Genomic DNA, 18,223 nt, shown 5'->3' with positions numbered 1-18,223 from the left:
TTTAAGGGACTTCTTTTGTCAGAGACCAGCCTGAACCTCCCGGAAAAGGCCACCCGCTTCCATCAAGGGCACCCAGTTCCTTGTCAATCCCAACAAGTGGTATCAGCTCAAAGCCCCCACCCTGGTGACTCATACAATCTGCTTGCTTCTGGTCCCCAATAAATGTTCCTTTCTACCCGTGGGGTGGTCTAGTTCTGTGGTTTCGTTGCACCCTGGCTTGTACTTTAAGCACTGAGCAATCCCCCAGCCTGTTTTATGTTTTAATTCAAACAGGACTCACTGAGATTGTGAGATTTCAGCAAGTTTTTAAAGGCGATGGAGGAATGTTCCAGGCAGAAGGAATAGTTAGTGGGCAGGGCCTCTGTCAGCGGCAGGAGAGGAACAGCAAAGGTGCCTGGAGCAGAGTAGACAATGGCAGACTGCTTCACATCAGACGGGCGCAGAGGCAAACTTCAAAGGCTGGTTTTCAACAGCGCGGAGAATCTAGCACGCCTGAGCAGCAAGCTGCTGGAAGCAAATGGTAGAAGCGGAAAAGTGGTTGTCTTGCTTGTTTTGTTTGATTTTCCTGTGCCTCCAGAGTGCGTTGAGCTTCCTCATAGGCTGCACCGCACCTGGAGGGTGTGTTGCTGTTGTTTTCAGTAATAAAGGCAAGAGAAAACTGTGGCTTACCCCAGGACGGAACAGTAGAAACAGGAAGAGGATAGCCTGTATACTCTAAAAATAGAGTAAACAGGATCTAGGGCATGTTTGATAGCAGTGCGATGAATGACACGGTGACAAGTGACAGCAAGACCTTTGGGCACGCACCTGAAGTAGGGAGTTTCTGTCAACTCAGAGGGGGGAAAGGTTGCAGAGACCGTGGGGAGGGATAAATTTGGGGCATCAGAAGTTCAGTTTTTAGACTCGCTAGTCTAGACAGCCTAATTTCGACTTGTCTAGCCAAACTAACAAATCTAGTTTAGACTTGCTTGCGAGACCGTTTTAGACTTTCTAATTTTGAAACACACATTAAGCAAAGTGGAGATGTCAAATAGGCAACTGAATGTTTGAATCTGCAGTTTAAGAGAAAAGGTCTCCTCTGGAGGGACACATCAGGATATTATGGGCCGGTGGTTAGAGTGACTTGAAGTTGGGTGGTGTCACCCAAGAACAAAGCATAAGATAAAAGGAAGTGGTGTGAGCTCCTGGATAGATGCTGTGTCTGCAGCGACTGATGGACGGATTAGAACCTGGAACTGTAGAGAGACCGGAATGTAATAGGCTCTGACACTAACTACCTTATCTTGAGCTAGTTTTGGATTGGGAGCAATCACCCCTTATCCACCTCTGTTATGCATATGCATGCATGCGCACACCACACAAATTCAAATAAGGATATATCCCCAAAAAATACTGTGAAGTAAAGGACTTTAGTTTTCCAGGAAAAGGGCTAAGACACTGCAGCAGGTTGAGCATGAGGAAGCGTGGCAGCCACTGAGCCCCACATCATTGCCAAGGCGATACCTCATCCTCCTGGAGCTTGCTTATTACGTCATTGACTTCTTGCCTTTTATATTCTGGTGCTCATATTTGGTGACACAAAATATTAGTGTGCCCCAGGAGGGGAGAATAACTCATTAGCCAACATTATAATGATACCATCCTGTCTTTGGTAGTAGTAATACTTGAGCCTGTGCCCATTACAGAGACATGCAACAGAGCGAACCGCACTGTGAAGCAGATGCTGGTTAGCGGGTGGACATGGCAACCGTACAGTGTGCAAACTCCCTCCTGACTGCTTCACTTTGCTCCGTAAAAGAAAATAAGAATAAATGGCAACTTCCCCAGTTCCTCGGCAATCACAGGCCCTTCACTGCCTCCCTCTCTGGCTCATGAAGGAAGACTGTCCCTTAATTAGAGGGCCAAGGTTGTTTGCTCTATGTTCCCGTTCCTACCAAAATAGCTAACCAGAAGCACCGCCATGTCTTTACAGAAGCTGTGGGCATCAGCACCACCAGAGAGAGAGGCAAAGCTGCTTGATGGGGCCTTTTGGCATCTGAAGGCAGCCCGTATCACCTTTGGGGTTGTTGCTCTCATTTCCTGGAAGCCTGGTAAGAGGGTCTCCAGCTGGTTTGGGTCCCCGCTCTCAGCAGCTCCACGTTAATGTCCTTATGACCTGGGAGATCTAACGGTGCCCGGAGCATCTGTGGCAGATCCCAAAGGGAGAGAGCACAGCTGCAGCCTCTTAACTCCTGGCGCAGCGCCAAGCGCTAGCCTACAAGTAATCATTCTGCTTCTGGAAACAACTACTGGTTTGCTACCGGGTCTTGACTTTTGGACAGCGTGTAATCAGGTGACCTGCAATGCCTGTTTTGAACTGGGAAGGATTTGACTTTGACTACACCCCCCCCCCCCCACCCGGTCCAGCCTAGAGTCCTGAGCAAAGCAGCACTCCCTCATCAGGGAGAGGTGGCACAGCGGGGTCTAGAGCTCCATAAGGCTGACTGCTTAGGGGCTGTGGGGGAAGGAAGTCTGCACTCTGTCCTGCTACATATGCCTCCCACCATGCTGCCACCCCCTTCCCTCACAGCCCCTGTGGAATTAGCAGCGGGAAGCCTGAAAAACATCAGGAAGAGAAATGCGGCTCACAGGTGACCAGCGACACCGGCATGGTTTTGTGGTACCAGTGGGGGCCGTGTCAGTATCACCCCTGGAGAAGAGCTAAGGGAAAGAAGTCCTCCCCCCTGGGGTGAACTGGGGACTGTGTTCGATGTACACTTTGCCTCAAAGGTGAGATAACCTAAAGGGTCCGTCCTTGCCATGTCACAGGTGGGGACGAAGCGTGTAGATGGATAGTCAAATAAGAGGAACTGGGGTGGGGGTAGCTCTTGCAGCAGGTCCCAGAACAGGAGAATATTTGTACCCCACTGGAATGATCGCAAAAGGCCCCTCTAGGGAGCGGGTTCTTTGTCAACTAGAGACTCACCTTTCCCTGTGCCCTCTAGATGTCAGTCTGTCCCTTCCCTTGTCAACTTTGCCCACACCACAAAGTCATCTCTCCAGCCCAATATGTCTTTTTGATTGTCCTGTTTTTTGGAAGGGATGTCTAGGGGAGAGATGTCTTGTTATGTTATCCAGGCTGGGTTTCAACGGCTGGGCTCAAGCAATCCATGGGCACCTGCCACTCACTGTACACAGTTTTGCACCAGCATGCTTAGTAAGACTGGTGTTTCTGTTCGTGCCCAAGACCTCATGAACAGATGGCGAGGATAGAGACAATTCATTAGAGCAGCAACGCATTCTGACCAGGCTGAAGTGGCCACTGCTGCTGCCAATTACATGGCAATAGGAGTGATCAGCTGTGAGATGAGAGACCCTTGGGCAAGACTTTGCTGGGATAACTATTTCTTCTGGTTATAGAGTAGGTGCAATCAGCACATTCTGTGTACATAGCAGAGAACGGCCTTATTCACAGTCGTGTCTTTCTGTACACTGTTATGCTTCTCACCAAGCAGCTCATTTTGCGGGGATGCGATGAAATGACAGACACTCATGGGAGTCCTTGTCTTAACTCTGTATCCTGTTGTCTGAAGCAGAAGCTGTGCGTTCCAAAGCTCTACCAGGCAGAGATGATTCCAGGGAAGCTGAGGAACGGAATAGGGATGTTGGCTCCATTTTTTCTGTCTTCCTAAGCTCCTCCCACTGTGTTTTTTTCATTTTCCAGTGGAGGCGTGGGCACTAACACCCAAGTTTTTCCCTTTAGCTCAGTACCAGTCCCTATATCACCTGTCCTGTATGATAAAGTTCTATAAACAGGGGATGATGCTGCATCTTGAAGAAAAGTCTCTTTCGGATTTTAATTTCGGCAGCGGTACTTTTTGTTCCTTAAAAACACATTTTATGGCCAGCAGTGGTGGCACACGCCTTCAGAAGCAGGTGGATCTATAGGAGTTCAAGACCAGCCTGGTCTACAGAGCTGCACAGAGAAACCTTGTCCTGAAGAAAAAAAGGAAGGAGGGAGGGAGGGAGGGAGGGAGGGAGGAAGAAAGGAAAGAAAGAAAGAAAGAAAGAAAGAAAGAAAGAAAGAAAGAAAGAAAGAAAGAAAGGAAGGAAGAAAGGAAGGAAGGAAAAGAAAACCTGATTCATCAGCTGAAGAAATAGCTCCACTGCTATGATGAATACCAGGCAGATGGCAAAGGAATGGGGACTTAAATATTACAGTGAAACTTAAAGAGTAATTTGAAATGACACATTCTGTCAAAAGAAAGCATGTAATTGCTACAAAAGATAAATATAGGAACAAAAGAATGGGTTTCGTTATGATGTTTCTGCAAACACATCATCATACTCTGCTGCTATTCATCTCTCCCTCCGTCTCTAATCTTCCCTCCCTCTTCTGCTGGCCCCCTTCATCCATCTCCAAAGAAGCCCCACACGCCCGCTTCTGCTTTCAAGGCTTAGTCTGCTAAAAGTCAGGTTTTTGTTCCATCTGGGGAGCTATGTAGTAAGTAACTCCTCAGAAATGTGAGATTCCATGCTGTGGGAATGCTGCGTGTGCTGTGATCTAATGGCCAATAGATGGCGCCATTTCTCCCATAGTCGGAATAAGGAGTGCAGAACTGAACTCCACCACAGCATTCCTGATTACCCTGCTGATGGGTTTGTATCTCATTGCTGTAATGTCTGGTCTTCCTGACTTTGTGGTCTGAACACCTCTTGTTTCCAGTAGAAATCTTCAGGACTGTCGCACATTCCATGAAGAGCCAGGGGCACATTCCACACAGTCTCTGCCACCCCAACCTGGAACTTTTTTTTCTTATAAGACAACTGTGATAAAGAAGCTGAACCTATGGAAAAATACACAAGATTCTAGGTGCCAGGAAGCCTGAATGTAGTCTTCTAGATCTTTCCAGAACTTTCTGGAAAACCAGTTTTTCTGTGTCGAGGAATCTAGATCTATTGACCATGAGATAAAACGCAGAAAGAAAGCCACTGGTTCTGTGGGAATCTGTGTTTAAATGAAGGCAGCCCCTCTTTGTGGAGAAAGCAGTACCCTGACCCCCCACAAACACACTCATAATTCCCAGCTACTCATAATTCACTATGAGCAGCGAGGGTCATTCATGGAATGAACCTGTTCTTTCTGTAACTATTCTTGAAAAGTATTTCACTGCCAGGACACACAGCTATTAAGTCACTGGATAAGGAGGTATTGATTATTTTGGATTCATCAATACATGAGACATAAAAAGCACGGTGGATGCTGGCTGTACAGGTTGCAACACTCCCAGTGTTCAGTGACAGGTATGTATGTCAAGAACATCAGTGTCAGTCTGAGTTCCCAGCCAGATTGGAGCAGGGACAAACACTGCTTTATTTATTTTGCGAGTGGAAGCCTAGAAACAAAATTGGAAAAGAGGGAAAGCTAATCCAAGGATGCATTGCTGACCATTCCCTCAGAAGAACTGTGGAGAATTGTAGAATGCACAGCAGAACTGTGCACCCAACACACAACAGAAGAAGGTGCCTACCCACCAGCTCCTACCCACCATCAGTCACAACACCTCCCTCTCAACACTGTTTTGTTTTGTTTAAGATTTACTTATCTTGTATACAATGGTTTGCCTGCATGTTGCCTGCAGGCCAGAAGAGGGCACCAGATCTCATTATAGATGGCTGTGAGCCACCATGTGGGTGCTGGGAATTGAACTCAGGACCTCTGGAAGAGCAGTCAGTGCTCTTAACTGCTAAACCATCTCTCCAGCCCCTCCTCCCACTATTTTAAGATTTAAACTTCAGCCGGGTGTTGATGACACCTGCCTTTAATCCCAGTACTCAGGAGGCAAAGGCAGTGAGTTCGAGACTGGCCTGGTCTACAAGAGCTAGTTCCAGGACAGCCTCCTAAGCCACAGAGAAACCCTGTCTCAAAAGACCAAAAAAAATTTTTTTAATTTCGTGATCTAATCCATTATCCATGGGAAATCGTGTAGAAGGAAAATTGAAACTGAATCATGTTCTTGAAATGGGAGTGTCCCTGACCCTTGTCATGAGGAGAGGGGATGGTGGCAAAGGTTCTCTTTTGGAGGAACAATAACTACATTACAATACATACAATACATGGGAACATTGGGTACTTGGTGTAAGAATGAATGTTGATATTGGGTATCCTTTCAGGCTACCAGGAACTCCTAAACACTTTTCTAGTAGAGGGGGGACTTTTCACCCTTTGAGTCCAACCCTTCAAAGGCAGAAACCAGAGTGCTAGTTTTTCCAATCTCTATTCTAGGAACACATTGGCCAGCCCCTGGCACATGATCATCTGATCCAAATAGGAGCTATACTGGGGAAGTAAGCACTATGACAAATGTTGTCCAGAAGGGGGATAACCGAGGCATCAGAATTCTGAGACCAGCAGCCACAGAAGAATGAGCTCATGGCGTCAGTGGTAGAAATTGAAAGGTGGGTGACAACTCTCCTGTCCTATGGTTTAGAGGGTATCCCTACTTTAATAGCTCCCAAGACTCATTTTTCTGATCTTAGTCATCCAGTATGCTTTTTTTGTTTGTTTGTTTGTTTGTTTGTTTTGTTATTTTGTTTTGTTGAGACAGGGTTTTTCTGTAGCTTTGGAGGCTGTCCTAGAACTCACTCTGTAGACCAGGCTGGCCTTGAACTGAGATTCACCTGCCTCTGCCTCCCAAGTGCTGGGATTAAAGACGTGCACCACAACCACCCTACTTCTTTGTTTTAATAAACTTTCTTTCTGCTACCCTAGAGTATATTCTGTTGATTGGTTCTGGAAGGCCTGTCCCCCCGTAAGGCCAGTGACCACACCGTAACTCATCCTTAGAGCACTGCCTCTTAGATCTTGCCTGGTCTTTTGTTTGTTTGTTTGTTTTTGTTGTTGTTGTTATTTGGCTTTCTGAGACAGGGTTTCTCTGTGTAACTTGCTCTGGCTGCCTTGGAACTTGCTCTGTGGACTAGGCCGGCCTCTAACTCACAGAGATCCACCCACCTCTGCCTCCCACATGCTGGGATTAAAGGAGTGACCCACCACCACCCAGAGTTGTTTTGTTTTCTAATAGCATGCTCTCCAAGTGTCATTGACTGTTGTTTGATGCCATTTTCTCTGTTTCAGATGTGCAGAAGCCTTACTTGTTTCTTTGGGGTAAAAGAGAAACAATGTATGGGGTAGATATCTTCATGCATGTGTCTAAGACCCAGCAAATAACAGATAAGAAATGTGTTTCTTCAGGTTTCTTCATTGACTTGTGTAACGGTGATATTGATCAGGATGGGCAGCAGTTTGGATAATCTCTGTGTATGTCACAGAATTAAATCATGGTTTTAGGTTCTGCCGATACAGATTTAATAGAAAATTCACACAACTCTGAAGTTTTCTGAATTCTATCCCCAAAATTGATGATACCATCTAGTTGTAATATTTTATAAAGCCCTTTTTCCCCTCCTCCAGAACATATCTCAGGATTCAACCCAGAAACACAAGAAATTGAACCAGCTTGTGCTTGAAGGAAACAAATAACCTCCTGTTGGTCCGAGAAGGGTGGAAATGACTTAGAAAGCCATGGTGGGAAGAGACCGCTGTAGGGGAAGACACTGACTTCCTGTGTAACGTAAGCTCATTAAGGATCCCCCCCCCCCAAAAAACACTGCACTTCAAAAGTAACTGTTATTGTCAATGTTAGATAAGGGAGCCAGCTACACTACACACATTTGGACTAAATGTGTAGGATGCAGTCTTAACAGAAAGACCTCACTAATTAATAAATACCAAGTCATCAGAGAGGCTGCATCCAGCAACTGATGCAGACCCGCAGCCAAACGTTAGGTGGAGCTATGGGAATCCTATGGAAGAGAGGGAGGAAGGATTATAGGAACCAGTGGGGTGAAGGGCACTACAAGAAAACCCACAGAACCAACTAACGGGCTCACAGGGACTCACAGAGACTGAACAGACAACCAGGGAGTCTGCATGGGACTGTCCTAGGCTTTCTGCATACATGTGACAGTTGTGTAACTTGCTCTTCTTGTAAGACCCCTAAAAGTGGGAGCAAGGGCTATCTCTGACTCTGTTGCCTGCTTTCGGAACCCTTTTCTCCTACTGGATTGCCTCAACCAGCCTATATAGAAGAGGAGGTGCCAAGTCTCACTGAAACTCAATATACCATGACGGCTGACTGTTATCTATGGAAGGCCCAGCCTTATCTGAAGAGAAATAGAGGAGGAGGAGTAGACAGAGGAGAGGGAGGTGTAGAGAGGAACAGGGAGGAGAGGAAGGAGGGGAAACTTTGGTTGGGATGTCAAAAAAAAAAACCCAAACAAACAAAAAAACTCAATTAACTTTCAAAATGTAACTCCTAAAAAAAGAGAGAGAGAAAGAAAGAAAAAAGAGTATCAAGTGAGTGCTTTCAAGCTTCCTTACATTTTGCTTTGTGAATGTGTATGACCCTTTCAAATCTATCCATTCAGTTATTCATTTGCTCCTTCACTCATTCAGCTGCCAGGCATTTGCTGAGTACCAGCTTGGCAGTGAACCCTGGGGATATTCCTGGATAAACGGGCCTCTCCTTAGTCGCTGCCATGACGGTTCTCTGAAAGATAGCCATGCTGAGGGCTGCTTTAGGACAAAGAGGAATGAAGGGCTAAAGCCATTCTGTAAAACCTTGACCCAGAGAGAAGGAATTGCATAGTCATGGAGACCCTGAGGGGGCGATAAAATAAGCACCAGAAACACTCCTGCATACACGAGAAGCTCAGCCTTATCTTTTGGTTGAATTCCATACGTTTATTATGTGAAATGGAATGAAAGGACTTGAGGTCTAATGCTACCCTCTGAATGCCACAAGTGCTGAGTATTGGCAGTCTTCATCGAATGTCTTCCTCAGCCACTCCCTTCTGAAGGATAGAGTAAATGAGAACAGCTACTCCAGGCCAGCTCTCTCCACCCCCCACTTACACACCCTTCTAGCTGCCCTGTGACTCCATCCCTCTACGTGGGTTTCACCCTGAAGGAATTTGCATATTCACTGTGGATTGTGCCCAGGATTGGCTTATTGGGGATGACTGTGGAAAGGGAAGAATTTATTTACTGAGCCAATAGGTTTTTGTCTGCTTTCTGTGAGTTGTCTTGTGCTCAACATCTCCCGTTGACTCTATTTCACCAAGAATAAAGCCTTGCCAGGGGCTTGAACTGGTCCTCCTGCTCTTTCTTCGCCCCAAACATTCTTATGTTCATTTTGCCCCTTACTGGCCCTGGGTCTCTGACCTTGATTCTCCAGCTCCCAGACAGTTCTCCTAGACACCTGACCTGAAGAGTCTTCTCAGAGAGGCTGTCTCTAGCCTCCGTGACCAAAGTAACCGCCATGTTACCTTTTGTCCTTGATTCTCCTAGTCACCTTGTATTCATAGCACCCATCTCCACTGTGTAAGACATGTCTGACTATTGTCTGCCTTTTTTCTGTCACAAAGACTGCTCCTTGGGATGAGAACGGCAGCTTTGCTTTGTACATTGCTTCACACACACACACACACACACACACACACACACTTAAATTTGTCTCTGGCACACGCTGCAATTAATATAGATTTGGCGTGTGAGAGGCCCCATGAGCAAATAAACACGTCTGTGCACAGCACTGGTCTCTTATTCTACGGCTGCATGGTCCCATAACGTGGAGACATCCTCCTTCATACTTAGGCCCTTCAGACTTTTGCTGCTGTTGCCTTGCTCTTAAAGCAACCACAGAAATCTCGACTGTGAAGCAGGAAGTGGGCTTTTGAGTAGCTCAAGAAAGTGAGCTTGACAAGCAGAGGCTGTGAGGCAGCAAGTGTTCCTCCAGGTTCAGAGAGCACGTCTCCACACAGTACTTCACCCAGACTTTCCCTCGTTCCTTCAGCACACACCCTAGTACTTTCCCTGCACTCCACTGACTGCTGCCCATCCACCACCAAGTCACCTACTCCTCTCACTCAACCGCCAGTGACGTGAACAGTGCCGGAAGGGCCCAACATTCTAAACCAAGTCACCATTTGCTTCGACCAAATCCATGCATGCTAATGACACCTGCGGGCAGAGGGATCTTTCCCCAAGGGAAGCCCTCTCTTTTCCTTTGTGACATGCAGCAGAGAGCCAGCTGCTCCAGCACCGCTGGGGTAACGCCTGGCGCCTTCCGAGACACCCTTTATGATTATGTAGGTGAATCACACGTTCACAGCTGATTAAATGCAATTTTGCCGCGTTTCCTCTTAACCGAGCACATTCTTCTCTGTCTCCCCATGGTAACTCATTTGCTTATCTGCTTTGCTTTGTTGTTACTTTTTTGGACAGGCTTCTGCTTGGAAAGCACTGTTCACCCGTCCTCCCCTCTGCACTCCATATGGTCCTCCCTCCGGCTCTCCCTCATCCCTTCTTCGGCTCCTCTCGAAAGCCATTCCCCACTGCTGTGAACACTATTTAAACTGTTGCTTTATTTAGAGGATTCCTTATTTAAGAACTGGTTCATCCCCGGAGTCGATACTGCATTAATCACTTGTGGTATCTCCTCAGATTACCTTTCACAGTTGGTTTAGTTTCAATTCCCAGGTTCATTTTATTTGAGAAACATGTCGGCGTGGTAGCGATTTACTGTAGCCACAGCAGAGGCTCATAAAGCAGGGGCCGATGCTTCACCGTTGCCTGGGCAGAAAGACAGATGCTTGCCCAGGTATGTCCACCTCAGAGCCCAGCTCACTCCTTTGTAGGAGTTTGCCTTGTGCTCTGGGTCTCGGTTTTTCCAATTGCCAACAAGGACAAGAGCCATCGCCTCTCTTTACCGCCAAGGCTACTTCAAGGTTTATCAAGTTTGAGGTAGACCCTCCCACACCACCACCACCACGGAATCACTGCACGGTAAACCAATCTCAGAAAGGAAACTTATAGCGCGAACTACCCTCGATATGTAATTTAAAAATTACTTGGAAGGTATCCTTGTGCTGACAACATCAGATAACTTTATTTTACTGTTCAGTAATTTAATATGTGTTGCCTTGTAAATTAGTCCACGTTCAGCGTGGATAAAGAAAATAAAAGCATACACTGTCTTCACAGTGCGGGGGGGGCTCTCTTTAATGTGTGGCCACTGCTGACATTTCCGGAAAGTACATCAGCTTGTGGACACCTCCAGAGAGGATCAGCAGGGACAAACAACTTTCAAGGCCACCCAGCAAGGCAGCCATGAAGCAAGGACTGACTGAGATTCCCGAGTCTCCTAGTTGCTAGCCTGCTAGACCACAAGGCTTGGTAGCCTCCTCTTTCAAATAATTGTTCTTTTAGCTTAAAACAAAAACAAAAACAAAACAGAAAACAAAAACCATCAGGGATGCTTTCACTGAAAAAAATAGGGAGGACTGATCCGGCAGTCCTGGTGACATAGGGACTTCTCATCATGTGCTGTGGGGGGTGTGCCAAGAAGGTAATTAGAATTGCTGTCATACCTTTAGGCGACTGCAGATTGAGGGGTCCCTTGAAGGTCAGACATGTAAAGCAAAAGCCTGTGCTTATAAAAATAAGCCTGGCACTCTCTAGAGTCACAAAGGACTGTGTGTATTCTGGTTTAGAAACAGCTGCCTGATGGAAGACTATGGAGCAATTACTTCCAGGGGAAACTGTCAAAATCGTGAATAGATGCAAACTGAACCTATGCACGTGCATCAAACGTCTCATATATGGCTAGGGATAGGTTACTAGGGTGGTTGTGGGGTCTGGCAACATCAACATGGATGCTGTGTAGGGAGATAAGTCTGTGGGATGAGCAGGCTGGAGAGCAAATCACAGGCCAGCTCTTTCGTACTCTTTAGGAGGTTGTGAGGCAGGTCCTCACTCGAAGAGGGACTGTTCCTGGTGCCCAGAGCCAACAGTGGGGAGGACCCTGAGAGCCAGGACTTTCGTCTCTGCCTCTTGTACATACCTGCTCAGTATAGAGAAAATCTAACCGAGAGTACAAAAGTGACTCTGGGATCGGTGTCTTAAAAGAAAGTACTTTACAAAAGTGAGGGTTAATGGCGGTTGTTTCTAGCTTGTTTTATTTTCTGAGCACGCCATGGAGAAATGAGAAAGTCTCCACTGTGTCTTTGGGTGCATTTTAAACACTTAGTTTTAACGGACTGCAGCGGTTGGGCAAGGTGGGGTGTAATGGGTTTCACTTGTAGGGAATGTGTTTGAAACCCGCTAAAGCCATGGCTGAGTGAAATTCAGTTCAGGTATGGCCAGGCTTTGAAAGTGAGTATTTATGTGCTCATCACCATCAACTTGACACAGAAGACATTCTTTGGTTTGAAAATGAACGGCCCTATGTCTTATATCTGGCTATGATGATGTGTTTTAGGGACATGGTCAACAAAGAACCCCAGATGACCTAGAAGAGCCAGAGTCTAGTGGTACCTCTAGGAATCTTACAAGGCTTTGTGCACTTTCTAGAATCCCCAGAGGGTGTCACTCCACACGTACACATGAACAGAATGCACAGAGGTTGTCCCATGTGGGCCTAAAGATCCCTTTTGAAGAAGCCAGAAGCTACAGGTCCTCTAGTCTCACAACACTCAAAGAGGTCAGAACATTGGCCATTTATTAAGGTAAAGGCATCATTTTCACAATGACCAGTGTATTTCATAAACGTCACTCAGGAACTCCATCTCCCAATCTTAGTAAATTTTGGAGAAAGGCAACACTTGACCAAAGACCCACAGCTCAGCAGGTGCACCTGAGGCTGTGGTCACCACTGTGGGACATTTGCATCTCCCACTCATGATCATTTACCCACAATCACTAGAAGCGTTTTCCTTGAGCCTAGACCAAAATCTTGCTGGTCCCACAAACTGAGCAATGATTTCCAGTCCTATAGAGCCAGCTTCCAGAGAACATCTAGAACTGACAGTGGATGCATTTGAAGTTGGGGGAGTTCAGTGAAGGAAGTGCTGGGACCACTCAACCACACGCTCAGCCACAAATGTTCAGTGCCCTGGTTTGCCACACTCTGGATACTCCATCTGCTGTGACATAGACTTTACAATGAAATGTATATGCTTTTTTTTTTATTTGTTTTGCCTTTTTCCCGTTTCTTCAAATTGTTTTATCTCCCTATCCCATTTTTTTTCTTTTTTCTTTTGGGAACAAGAACTATAATTTTTCAGGCTAGGAATGTGGCTAAGTTGTGAGAGTGTTTGCTAAGCATGTACAAAGTTGTGGGTTCAATCCCCACTCCTTCACAAACGAGATGTGGTGGCAGGTGCTGGTAATCCTATCACTTAGGAGGTTGAAGAAGGAACATCAAATTTACAACAAAAGCAAAGCAAAAAAAAATAATAATCGGTTAATTTTTGTTTTGCTTTGTTTTATTTACTTTTTGTTTTTTTGTCTTCAGACAGGGTCTCAACAACCCCAGCTGAACTTTCCAACTTGCTATATAGCCAAACATGACCTTGATTTTCCCAATCGTTGGATTGCCGTGTGTGCCACCCATCAATGACCTAGTTCTAAGATCTTCCAAAGGGATCATCCTTGGTCATCCTTCCTATCCTTTCCCTCACATCCAGTTTACTAGCCAGCCTTGTCAATGCCCACTCCTCTCCATTTTCCTTGCCATGTCCCCAGTCCAGGCCATTCTCTTATTTCCTGTGACATCAGGGCTGGTCTCAGTCTCTTTGGATCCCTTTTCTACCCAGCTGCTAGTATTCCTAAAATGGAAACGAGAGTAAATCATTCTCCTTCATTAAACCCTTTAATTGCTTCCCACTGCCAGAATCAAGTGCTGCATCTTATTAATGGCAGCCGCCAAGGCTCTGCTGGCCTCAGGACCTTGCCTCTACCGCTGCCCTTTTATTTTCTCTACTCCAGACCTTTGATCTTCTCTGTTTCCCACCCTGCATCATATTCACTTAGAGATCCAAAGGAGAACAATGGTAGTCCAGGCATGCGGGCACTGTTTTAACAATGACTGCTGAAGGAAAGAAAACACAGAGAGAGAGAGGGAGGGAGGGAGGGAGGGAGGGAGGGAGGGAGGGAGGGAGAGACAGAGATAAAGAGAGAGAGAGGAAGGGAGGGAGGAGGGAGGGAGAATGAAGGAGGGAGAGGAGAGAGACACACACACACAGAGAAAGAGAGAGAGAGAGAGAGAGAGAAGAAGAAGAAGAAGAAGAAGAGAGAGGGAGGAGAGGGGGAGACAGGCAATAGAGATGGAGGGACCTGGCATGGTTCAGTGGGTAAGAGGCCTTGCTGTGCAGGGTGAGGACACAAGTTTGAATCCTAAGTACCCACATAATACCCAGGCATGGCCTCACACAACTGCTACCCAGCCTTGGAGGACTGAGGCAAGCAGATCCTAGGAGCTTGGATGAACTTTGGGTTCAGGGTGAAACCTCAAGGGAATAGGAAGAGAGCAATGAAGGGGAATGTCCAATGTCTTCCTCTGGCCTTTTCTTGCACGCACATGGGTACATGTGTCCACACCCATGCATGTGACATGTGCATAAGCATACACAAAGAAAGAATCTTAATTTATAGGTAACCAATTTGTTTTCCTCTTATAGGAATTCCAGGCAGATACACTTATATGTAACAATTGAGAACAATTAAAAAAGCTTGCTTTGAAGGCATTTTAAATATATAGGTTACATACAAAGAGGAAATACATTGACATATTCCCAGGATGCAGTTGGGTATCTTCAAGCATTTGTGGTTGTTTTGCAGAATAGAGAACTTCCACTCCTTCTGGTCAAAGGACAAAGCCCTGGAGAAATACAAATGCAATTTAAAAAGGGTTCTTGGTCAGTATAGTCATTTGCACTCAGAAGAAATGATTTCTGAAGCATCCCTTTCAGAATTCCAATTAGAGATGTAAAATGCCCACACATAAATGGGAAGGTTTAAATTGGGGTGGAGAATCATATTGAAGTTACTAACTTAATAATGTTTGAGCCATCAATAAATGTTCCATCGTGCTTTGTTCATAATACATGCAAGTTATATCTGGGTTAGTTTGGGTTAATCGTCCCTTTAATTATCCTAATGAGCCTTCTTTGCTTGCCAAGCTGTATTCTCCTTCCATTTGGCCTCATCCTACTACTGGCTATTTTTAACGTCTTCGCTAAAATGGGTGTCAAGGGAGTCAGGGGTGTCTTCGGAAGGAGAGTTTATATCTGCAACTCAGAATTCATTCACTGAGTCTACAGAGATTGAAACGCACCTACTGTGCACCAGACACTGAGCAGTGGAGACAAAGCAGTTAACGCCTTACAAGAGTGCTAAGTCTGGCTAATGCCGGTTAGCATGAAGACAGCATACAAAGAAAAGCCGGCGAGGAAAGGGCCTGTGGCAGTGTAGCCTGTTCAGCGATGGTGTCTCGGAGGGCTGTGATTTGGTGAGTGCAAATTCAAATAAATCAAGGAGGGATGTAGGTGTTCCCAGCAGGGGAACCAGGCAGAGTGGATTGACAGGCAGCGTCCAGGCCCTGAGCACCCCTGGAACATGTGGGTCCTCCCTTCCCTGTCCTCAGGACCTCTCCATCGCCCTGTTTAGTTCACCTGTTTCATACCCTGTTACCAATGTCTTATTTCAGTTTCAACTGGGAAATCTTCAAAAGGCGCCTTCCCACCTCCAAAAATTTCATGTGAGTTATAAGAACCAGGGAAAGAGAAATGCACACAGCCCATATTGTGATTGTCACTCAAAAGCGCCTTATGGCAACGACTGTCTGAATTACTTTCATTCTGCATTTATGCAATTTGGGGTCAGAAAGGATTCATTTATCGATCTATCTATACCTTCATTTTACTACAGCACAAGCTTCATGCTGGCGAGAGCCTTTGTTCCGCGACATTGCTTCCCAAACATCCAGCAGAGCCCCTGGCTCCTGTTAGGCATTCCAGAAATATTTGTTGAAATATTCAATTCGTTTTATGGGGGTGGTATGCTCTGACAATCTTGACTCTCAGGGCTCCTGGTGGTCCAAAGAAAGAGGTAGTGTTTCCTCAGAGTAGGTGGTCGAGGCTCTAACGATTCAAGTAAACCGTAGACCGGGCAGTTCAAAAGAGCGGCGCTGTGGACCCTGTGGCTCTCTCCTCGGTGCTTTGGCTAAAGCCTGCTTTGCTAAATGTTATCTCCTTGTGGCAGGAAAGATGTGATTTATTTATTTATTTATTGCCTGCAGTCTCTGGTGCTCTGTAAATCCACTCATCATTCAGCACCCGGGGGAGGAGGTAGTTGGGGGTGGGGAGGTAATCACCTTTCTTGGTGACTAGTGAAGCAACAGAAGCACAGATAAGTCAATGTCCCTAGACCTTTCAAGGCTAAGACGAGTCACTACTGAGAGGTCCTTGTCCAAGGCTTGATTCTTCCAGGCCTTTGAATCTGCGCTTGGGAGTTTTTATACCAAGAGCCCCAGTACCCCTAGACACCCTGGTACTGCAGGGTGGGTACAAATAACCACATGGTCACCATCTTCTTCCCTTTGCTGTCTCTGAGCTGCCCTTGGGCCCTTCCTGCCTATGAAGTTTGTCCTGTGAGTCTCCCACTCCTAGGGCGGTTGTCTCCTCACATCAGTGAGCAAGGCAGCCTCAGACTTACTGCCCATCAAAACCACCCGAGGCAAAGTCTAGCCACACGCATGCAATGAAAAGCAGGGCAGAGAACGAGCCGAGAATATCAAGACATTGTCATACCACACACAGACCTGCTTCGCCATTTCAACTGGTCTTGTTCAAGGACCAGTTAAAGAAACAGCCTTAGGAGGACCCCAAGATGGGAGCCAAATGCCCGATATTGACAACATTCGCTCATTCCCTGGACAGTAAACAGAAATGGAGGAATCTTGGCCACACTCGTCCCCCGTGTTCCCAGCTCCTAGAGTCGGAAGGCTCTTGCAGATCCTGTTTAAATTCTGTCAACTCCCCCAGCTTCCTACGAACCTGTCTGGCGTGTGAGCCTTTCCACCTTCTGCCACGCAGAAGCTTTCTTCCTCTCTCACCTCAAACCTCTGGGAAGAGTCCCTGAAACTTCAAAAGTAGCTCGCTCAGACACTGCTGCAGAATTTAAATGTCCAGGAGTCCTGACATCTCCTATGGGGGATCTTTCAAAAAAGAGACTTCAAAGAAGCTGCTCTCCTGCTTTGAGAGTTTCCCACATAAGTAATAAATGAAAATAATTGCCCCTTTCTAGATGTATCTGATTTCATCTAGAGAGACTGGGTTGTTAAATAGACTGGAGGGACTGTGGATATGCCTGGAGCTTCAGCGGTTCATGAACCCTCAGGGGAGCATTTGAGGGGCCTCTGGTATCACTGGCTTCTCCCAGCAGCCTCCAGGATGGTGTGTGGGCACTGGCATTTGGAAATAAAGCCTATTTTTCTCTTGGAGTAATTATTATTTTTCTTTTCTAAATACTGAATTCATTGGGTACTGTTTGAGACAGGGTCTCCATGTAGCCCAGGTTGGCCTCAAACTCACTTTGTAGTAGTCAAATGCAACCTCTCCCCAAATTCTAGGATTACAGGCATGTGCCAGCAGGCCCAATTAATGAAGTGATGGGGATTTAATCCAGGGCCTTGACATGCTAAGCAATCACTCTACAATTGAGGTACGTCTTCAAATGAAGTTCTTCCAGTGAAACTAAATCTAAAACAATGTCTTATTGAGGGTGTGGCATTTTCCCCTATTTATAGAACCCCATGATACCTGTCATAAGAGATAGGCGCTGGTGTTGAGCTAAAGGAAAATCATAGACATTAGTGCCCACCCCTCCACTAAAGATGAGGAAACCCAGTGGGATGATTTTAAAGTGAAAGTAAAATGAAGGAAGCATTGTTCCCATTCTGCTCTTCAGCTTCCCTGGGATAGCCCCTGCCTGGCAGAGCTTTTGAAAGGGATGGATAAAGTAACAGCTGGAAAAATGCACAGCACAACCGGGTGCTCAAGGTCAGTACTCAGTAGGTTAGCCTGCTTAGTTGGTAGTTTAGGAGTAACCTAGTCATGTTCTGACCCATGTGGGCAGTCCCAAGATGCACATCAAAATTATCTGGGTGTTTCTTTCTCTCTTCCTCTTTTTTCTCATGTTTCATTTTTCTTAAAATCCAAGGTTATGCTCACCTGTGGACCTTGAGAGTTTTGAAAATGGCATCTTATATTAATAGCAAACACATAATTGCTACAAAAAGATAAATAACAATGACCAGCTTAATCAACATAAAGCAATTAGGCT

The 18,223-nt window shown here is 46.1% G+C and overlaps 2 long non-coding RNA genes across 2 annotated transcripts; one reads left to right on the top strand and one right to left on the bottom strand.

The window, feature by feature from the left end:
• Positions 1-246: 246 nt before the first annotated feature.
• Positions 247-2,261, bottom strand: LOC110342235. The gene is made up of 2 exons (XR_002384263.2): positions 2,056-2,261; positions 247-504 (listed from the first exon to the last, which is right to left on the bottom strand). It is a non-coding gene; the product is annotated as an uncharacterized LOC110342235 (long non-coding RNA).
• Positions 2,262-2,316: 55 nt separating this feature from the next.
• LOC110342237 lies at positions 2,317-7,555 on the top strand. The gene is made up of 3 exons (XR_002384265.2): positions 2,317-2,769; positions 6,266-6,438; positions 7,451-7,555. It is a non-coding gene; the product is annotated as an uncharacterized LOC110342237 (long non-coding RNA).
• Positions 7,556-18,223: the final 10,668 nt, after the last annotated feature.

The sequence above is a fragment of the Mesocricetus auratus genome, unplaced genomic scaffold (genome assembly GCF_017639785.1).
Source record: "Mesocricetus auratus isolate SY011 unplaced genomic scaffold, BCM_Maur_2.0 Super-Scaffold_100676, whole genome shotgun sequence".
NCBI lineage: Eukaryota > Metazoa > Chordata > Mammalia > Rodentia > Cricetidae > Mesocricetus > Mesocricetus auratus.
The sequence above is the reverse complement of the archived record's forward strand: the minus strand, read 5'-3'. Positions and strand labels throughout refer to the sequence as shown.